Here is a 9,156-nt window from a genome sequence, read left to right as displayed (position 1 = left end):
CAAAGTTGTCTAATTACTGTGTCGTCGTATTTCCAGGCCACTATAGTGTCTTGTCAGATAATGGTAGCTAGCTAACTAGTCTTCTCACTGTTGTTTAAGCTGCAGTCAGAGTCAGTCAAAATGTCACAATGTAGAACCCTAAATGTTTGTCCCCTATTTAATTGATTTCAACGTGATATGGATATTAGCCTCAGGGGAAAAATAAAGAGTACTATTTATATGATTTAACAAAAAGTGACTAACAAATAAAGCGTTGTGTTACACTCAAAATGCAACACTTCAAAATGTAGCTAGCTGTTTTCTACAAATTGTCCTCTAACCAGTGATGTACACATTATTCCCAGATTCCGTGTTTTTTGAGCTGTTAGTTTTAACAGGACGTGCAACTTCATCTCCCTCCTCTCGGCACAATTGATTTCAACATGATATCGAAGAGTGATGCCAAATAAGTGTTGCGTTCCTTTGTTTAGCGACCCCTAAATTTAAATGCATCACTCCAAAATGTAGCTGACTGTCTTCTGCAGGTTGTCCTCTAACCAGTGAGGTAAAAGATATCTCCCATTTCCATGTGTTTTTGTTTAGTTGTGTTAGTTTCAACAGCACGTACAACCTGATTTCCCCCCTAATCGATATCAGTGATTTATAGCTGCTTGTGAAATTTATAAGGTGCTTGTCTAAAAAAATACAAGTAATATGATTATTGTGGCAGATGTTTGTGTATATAGCACATGTTATGTTTAGGTTTTGAATTTATCCCAAAATGTTTCTGCATATTGGTTATTGATTTGGACACGTTAAAACTGGGTTGTGACATTGGGACTATCCCACCTAGAAAAATGTAATTGAAAAGACTTTGAAAATAAGACTATGCAACCAAATGTTTCATATTTACATTTCATGTAACATTTAGTAATGATAATTATTTATGCAACCAACTGACAATTTTTGGTACAATTATATTGACATTGTTGCCCTGCTTTTAGGATATCAGGGTTAATTCTCAGATGTGCCAACCCAAATGTACTAGAGCATGACATTGGGGACTGGGCCCCGATCCAACAACATGCCTATCTAGTGAACCCTGAAAAGAGAGAGCTTCCGCAGTGAGGTGGAAAGTTACTATGGATATTTCAGGAGTTTCCTCTTGAAATCAGACATGTTCGTTTCAAGGAAAACTTGCTGAATGTCTCACGGGTGGGCACTCAAAATGTTTGTGTTTTGCATTTAGCCAGTGCGTTGCCATGGATCACAATTTATTATGACTGCATGTTTTTGAGTTTTAGCTAGTGAGTTTTAGGAAGACGAGAATTCTAGAAGCTAGTGGGGGAAAATATATTTTTGTTTGTTTGACAGCCAGTAGACACCATGTTCATATTGTAGAAGGTGAAGCATTGTAGTTGATTATAATTTCAAAATTAGTTTTAGGATTCTAGAAAGAAAAAGGAGAAAACTAATAAGATTGTATATTATTATTTAGAAATATGTGTTTTTTCTTGTTTTTAAATTGTTGACAGGAGGTGATGCATTTTAGTATGAAATGGAAGTTGTTTTCTGTTGGTGGTGAGAACTTGTCCAACAAATATATAGGATATATTTGTTGTCACAGGCTTTGGTTTTTCCATTTATGTTTTGAGGTTGGACTTTAGCACATATAGCTCGTTATCACTGTGAGGGAATTTTCTGTTAAACCTTACTAATGCTTGTGTAGTAAAATATAATTATTTAAGCCGAGGCATTGGGCTTGAGATTGTTAAAGAACCTTACTCCTATAACATAGAAAAGTGTGTTAATATAGGCCTGTTCTAACTGTCCTGGGTGTGTAGAATGACCGCATGATGTTCGGACACTCAGCCAAGAATATGACAGAAACTGACTGGTTCCTCTTGATCCTCCACAGAGTAAAGGTTATATCCTGCACACCAGTAACAGAGCTGTTGTTTTGGAGCCTGTTTCTGGGGAAAGATTGTGGTGGAGAAATCAGAATTAGCTAAGTAACATAGATAATTACGATGTCTTATCTGCAGAATATGCTGATATGAACTATTGACCTCTTGTTATTAGAATGTCTCCTTTCTGACTCTGGTGTTGGCAGCTGCACTTCCTCCCTCAAATGGGCCTCAGTCACCTTGGGTCCAGAGAGGGGAGAAGTCAGGCTTATCCATCACATGTCCCTGTTGCTATGCAGAATATCAGCATCAATCACATGTCCCTGTTGCTAGGCAGATTATCAGCATCTATCACATGTCCCTGTTGCTAGGCAGAATATCAGTATCTATCACATGTCCCTGTTGCTATGCAGAATATCAGCATCGATCACATGTCCCTGTTGCTAGGCAGAATATCAGCAGGGAGTAAGGCAAAGGAGATCAGAAGGAAACATTGTTTCCATATGTGAACTGTGTGTTTATTGCAAACCATGTGAAGGGATGGCGTGAGTAATGGGGAACCAATCACTTGTCTCCACAGTGTCTGTGCGTCAGTCACCTCCTCCTAGTGGGAGATTGTATTTGGGGCCCAAGGTCTGGCACAGGATGTGTGGGGTTGGTGTTTGGAACCATTGTACGTCGTCTCTGAGGTTGCACCTATCCTGAGATAGTATATAACCCAGAAGCAAGCCTCCTTGTTATAACAAGTCTTTTAATAAAAGTAAAACCTTGATTGATTATTAATTTTGCCTCTCCTCATTATTGATTATGGGTAGAATTTCCACCACAGCACGTAGGTTGAACCGATTGGTATCACCTCGTTAGTCAGAATGTGTTACACCTGTGCTGGCTTGTCCATCTTGTTAGGGTTGGATGTTGCATCCAATTGTTAATATTGTAATCAATGACATTTCCTTAGGGTGCTCATTAGTCTTTCAGTTGTTATTCTTCTGTTGTTTTTTTTTATCCTCTTATGTTTGTTGTGTAGTAAATATTTCTGTTTATTTTCATTGTTTTAAAAAAAAAAAAATCCTGTGAAGCCATTGTGTTGCATCCATGTCTGACATGTGCTGTATAAATAAAGCTTGATTTGAACATATTGCAAAAGAAATTAACCCAATGACTGACCAATCAACAGACTCTTGCTAAACCAATGAACAAATATGTGCAAAAGCAACACGTATCTTGGTCCATCTTAGTATGAAAAACAGTATAAATTCAGTATATCTTCCACTATGTCAATATAGTGCATGGTATGTACGTTTAATATCAAGTTTCAACCAACCAGTACATTTGTTGAAAATGGAAAAAGTTGAAATCAACAATATGTCAAAGGATTCAACTACTGAAAACTGAAACAAACAATTGGATCAAACAGATCAATCCCACTGGACATTGGGTTTGATTCAGACCCTGCCAGCATGGCCAGAGATGTAACTTATAACCACAGAACCAACACAGACCTTTCATGCATGACTAAAAACACCTAAGTATTAGATTTACTGCCATGGTCTAGTATGTCACTGCCTCAGACACCATTCACAATGCTGGCTGAGGTACGAGTAAAACATGACATTATTTCCTAGCCATTCACAATGCTGGCTGAGGTACGAGTAAATCATGACATATTATTTCCTAATTGTAAAAAAATCCCCACTCCTTTATCAACTAGTCTCCCACTGTTTAACCAGAATAACACGAGTTGTGTCCTTCAAACTGTTAGTCCATAATCATATTCAGCTACTTAGATGTCATGTATTGTCATGTTCTCTATAATGAAACATCACCAAGTGAAATAAAGTTGATAAGATACTCTTAATAGACATTAAATAAAAAATGGTTGCTCAGAAATCATTAATTATCATGTTGCTCTCATGAAATGAACAACATATTTGAGTAATTGCAAGGAACATAGAATAATTGCAAGGATCATATTTGCATATTGCACATGGACCGTAACAAATCCTGAATGTATTGAAATGCCTGGGCTCGCAGGGAATGTGTTAATTCATTACCCATAATTTATACCTTTTGCTCGAAAGGGGCGTTTCAGGCAGGCTGACACGCTCCCTGACCTTACTTCTTACTTGGCAGGAACTAATGGGGATCCATAATAAACCCCAGGAAGAGTAGCTGCTGCCTTGGCAGGAACTAATGGGGATCCATAATAAACCCCAGGAAGAGTAGCTGCTGCTTTGGCAGGAACACAGTCATGTGATATGTGGTATAGAAAAGTCCAATCTTAGAAATGGGAGGCACTATACTGTGTATCTGCAGGTGTCTATCTGGTCAAAACCACTGATAGAGTTGCCCCTCCACGCTCTGGTGGGATGGATCATGTCTACAGAGAAACCTAGATTCAAATCATTCGTTTTGTGTGTATTGGGTATATGTTGTGAAATTGTTAGATATTACTTGTTAGCCATTACTGCACCGTCGGAGCTAGAAACAAGCTCTTCACTACACCTGCAATAACATCTGCTATGTGACCAATAAAATGTGATTTGATTTTGATTTGAAATAAATGTCCTATTTATCAAAGGTGCTATTGGCTGGGGTCAAAATTACTCCAAAGGATTTTAATTTGTTAAAAGTCCATTTTGATACAGAAAGCTTAAACCACGATTTAGATTTATTAAGAACAAGTTGATTGACAAAGTCATGAAAAATTGAATAAACCACATTTAGGGTATGATTAAAGGTATGCCTCTGGGGTCAAAATGATCCATGTCAGAAGTATGGTTCAATGCAAATATGTAGTGGGTGTAAAATTTGTTTTAAATTCTCACTCATTAAACAAAAATCAATCAACACATGCTTCTCTTTGAACGACTTAATATAATATTAAACTTTTATGAAATAAATGAAAAATAAACTTCAGGTTCCTCAACTGCGTTGCCCAGTCCAGTCAGCAGACGGCGATGTGCGTTTTTTAGGTTCAGGCGATGCTGCCAGTTGTGACATATAATCAAGTGGACGGGACGCTCCTTCAACAACAACAGCTAGTCAGACACCTCGGTAGCTTTCTAGCAAACATAGCTACAACATTCACGCTCTTTACACTGTTTGGGTGTATATTAGTCGCTGTTTATTAAACACACTTCTGTTGTATGTACTTGTTGGCCCATTTAATTATATATTTACGTTGTTTGTCAGCTAGCTGGTTTGCTAAATTAGCTTAGAACTAGGCCAGTCGCTAATGCTAACATCTCCGACCATGAGTTCACTAAGCTACTCTCCTCCTGCTAAAGAAGAGGTCTGCTGGACGGAGAAAGAGACTCTCGTGAAAGAGGAGGAGGAAGATGTTACAATACAAAAACAAGTAGAGGGTGAGGCTGATACCTTGAAAGAAGAAGAGAAAGACGTTACAGTGAAGAGGAAGATGCGTTCAGAGTAAAAGAAGAGGTGGATGCAGTTTTTGGAGTGAAGGAGGAGGGGGAGATGACTGTCACATTGGAGGAAGAAGAGGAGGTTTGAGATCTGTTTAACACTAGTAAGTACCGTCTCTACAGTCGTTGAACCAATATGCAGTGAAGGGGTTCTACACTTTAATGTTGTTCTGTAGGAATGGCTGAAGCTACACTAACGTGTAGAACATCAAGAGTGGACCATCAACAAAACGTTAACAATTGATCAAATGCATCCAATGACAATGCCTGAAATACTGTAGTCCTCAATATCTCCTATTAGATTAACCCAATATGTAGTCTTAAAAGGGGCAATCAGCAGTTACATCCATTTTGGGACTAATACATTAATGATATGTACCCATTGTTTCTTTAAAAATGCACTTATAAATGCCTCATGAGCTTAGTTCAACTGTTGTACCCCATCAGAACCCAAAATATAAGCTTTTTTTTACTCCAATGTTTGTCAGTAAATATTAACAAACACGGTATATCCTCAAAACATGGTTAAAACTATAATGATGGTTACATTTCTCCAGCCCCATCCCTCAGCTTTTTACAGAAACGGGCAGGGAATACGCTTTGTTATTGTTTCTACTGCCGATTGCTGCCTCCGTTACTCCTCAAGGTCCAAGGACTGTATGTTATTTTCAGAGGTAGACTGGCTCTGGCAGGTAAAATAGACAAATAATCCACATATATGTGAATCGATTCTCAATTGCGATACGTTTCTAGAAACATAAATTGCTGTACTTTCATATCACATCAAAATAATTTCACACAATACTTTCATATATTTTGCCACTAGTTATAATTTTTATAACTAGTGGTTTCCGCATTAGCATGGAGGAGTTTCTGCAACCAAATTGCGTGTGCATCGCCCTCATGCGCCAATTTTAGCAAACACAGAAAGGGGCCTATATTGGAGACCAAAAGTCGTCTGGCACACTGCTTAGGATTTCAACAACTTTAATAACTTATTTCTAGCCTACAATCATCGATGTTACTACTAATGTGAAAACAAGACTAAATATGGCTTGTTGCTCACTTGACTGTCTTAAGATAATTGTAACATTCATTACAGACGTCAATTGTTGTACAACATCATCTATCATGTTGGCATCACCTTTTACAGTGGATTTCTGTTGTTGTGGCCCTTTAACCATCTGTCTGACTTTAGGAGAGAGACATGACTACCGTGTATCCTCTGGGGAGTCTCTACAACATCATGAAGCTGACGAGGCAGGGAAGAGTCTCTCCACATCAGAGCACCTCAAGAAACACCAGCGGAGACCCACAGGGAAGAAATCTCACCTCTGCTCTGACTGTGGGAAAGGTTGCAATTCTTCATCAGCACTTAAAATACACCAGCGAGTACACACAGGAGAGAAATCTCACCACTGTTGATTGTGGGAAGAGTTACTTAAGATCAAATTCACTAACAGTACACATGAGAATTCACACTGGAGAGAAACCTTACAGCTGTGATCAATAAGGCAGTGTTGCTGATGAAGTGATGCAAGAACACCCCCTAGTGGACAAAAAGCTTACAACACCTGGTATTCCCAGGCTGTCTCCCATCCAAGTATTAACCAGGCCCGACCCTGCTTAGCTTCCAAGATCTGACGAGATCAGGCATACTTTTTAAATTTGTATTTTATTTTTTATTATGAGAAACAGACAATAATACAGCGTTTCAATCATAATTAAAGGATTAACAATTCACCCTTTTACAAAATCAGAAAGAAAATACAATCAATTAACATTTAAATTACCCACTAAATCCAATTAATAATTAAAACACAAGTTTTCCATTTGATAACATTCCAATAAATGTACTCCCCCACACAAACTGTTTTTCAAAATTTCCTCCACCATATCTATGTATTATCTCTATATTTTTCTCCAACATACTCTTAGAAAATACCTCCACACTCACACATTTCCCCTCATAATGACCCAAGTTCCTTCTTAATCTTACAGCATATCTTGCATGACTTAAAACATAATTAACCAAATTAAAATTCAAAACTTTACTCTTCCCATTAATACCAAAAATAAATAAATCTCCATTTCACCCCATAAAAATCTCCTCCCCCCAATGTTTTACTAACAACCCTTTTAAAAACCCACGAAACCCTCTTAATCTACTGCATTCAATGAAAATGTGCATAAAATTTTCCACCCCTACATGACAAATGTCACATTCCCTATTAATATCTCTATTGATTTGATGTAAAACCACATTAGTAAAAATCCTATTATGTTTTACTTTAAAATCATTATCTTCACATTCTTTGGAATTAAATCTTACATGAACATTCTTCCATATTGATTTCACATCCAAATCTACAAAAACCCTCGACCACACTTTCTCCGAAGCAGGAACTTTTATCTCTTTTAAAATACATTTACTATATACTGTTTTAACTTTCAAACCTGACAAAACATTTTTCACTCCATGACTTTCATTAAATAAAACCGGTAAACCCCTAGCTCTCTTAACCACCTCTGTATTTATTAAAACCACCCACTCCTCAGGAATACACCCCAAAATTTTCATATACATGTTTTCTACAGTAGTTTTGCTTATTTCATCCTCCACCTCAACAACATTGTCATAAATAGCCTGTACAGGAAGAAACCCCAGAATGACTTCATATAAAATATCACAAACCTGTCTCATCCCAGCCCTCATAAAATATTTACAAAACAACATTGTATTATTATACTTGATCTTCGGATTCAAAAAGATTGGCTGATTTAAAATATTTTCCAAAATGTTACAATCATAAGAAATGTGTGGTAAAAACTGACCCCAAGCCTCAACTTCCTTGTAAAGGTATATTTCCCAACATTTCCTGTTTTACACACATTAATAAACCATTATCCCCGATCCTCCCAACCTCCTGCAAATACTCTGTAAAAAACTTTTTCCACCCATAATCTAATTCCCCATATAAATACTTCCGAACCATTTTCACTCTTATCGCTATTTTCCTCACCTTTAGATCCACTAACTTCAAGCCCCCCTCATAACCTGCAATCAAAGTTAAAAGAAATTTTCATCCCCTTCCCATCCCATAAAAAAATTAACTAAAATCTTATTCATTTCGGATAAAACCCATTCTGGCACTTCTAAAACATTCATGACGTGAATAAAAATTGACACCAGTAAAGAATTTATGACAATTACCTTCCCCTTTAATTTTAACAACCTTCCCTTCCACATTTTTACAACCTTCCTAACTTTATTTATCACACCACTCCATGTCAAATCCCTAGCTTCCTTTTCTTTTACCCCTAAAAACACTCCTAACACCTTCAAATAATCTTTGACCTCTTTAAAAGGAAAATTCCCCTCATTAACCTTCCCAATATACATTACTACAGACTTATCCATATTCACTTTAGCTCCTGATGCTCTTCCATATACTTTAATACCTTCTATTACCCTTTTTACACTGTCCTCATCTCTAACTGTTATAGTTGTGTCATCTGCATATTGGTGAATCAAACTAAAACCCCCCTGTGAAGTCTGTACACAATTAATAAGAGTATCCTTCTTAAGAAAAGCTGCTAAAGGTTCAACTGATAAAACATACAATAAAGCAGATAAAGGACATCCCTGTCTTACCGATCTCTCAAGAGTAAAAGAATCAGTTAAAACTCCATTGCATTTCACCCTACTTTTTGCATTTCTATATAATAATCTAATCCACCCTATTATTTTATTACCAAAGCCAAATCTTTCCAAAACCCTAAACATAAAATCATGTTCTACCCTATCAAAAGCCTTATTTGAATCCATGCTTAAAACAATA

Source organism: Salvelinus namaycush, chromosome 27 (assembly GCF_016432855.1).
Source record: "Salvelinus namaycush isolate Seneca chromosome 27, SaNama_1.0, whole genome shotgun sequence".
NCBI classification, from domain to species: Eukaryota; Metazoa; Chordata; class Actinopteri; order Salmoniformes; family Salmonidae; genus Salvelinus; species Salvelinus namaycush.
This window is presented reverse-complemented; position numbering follows the sequence as displayed.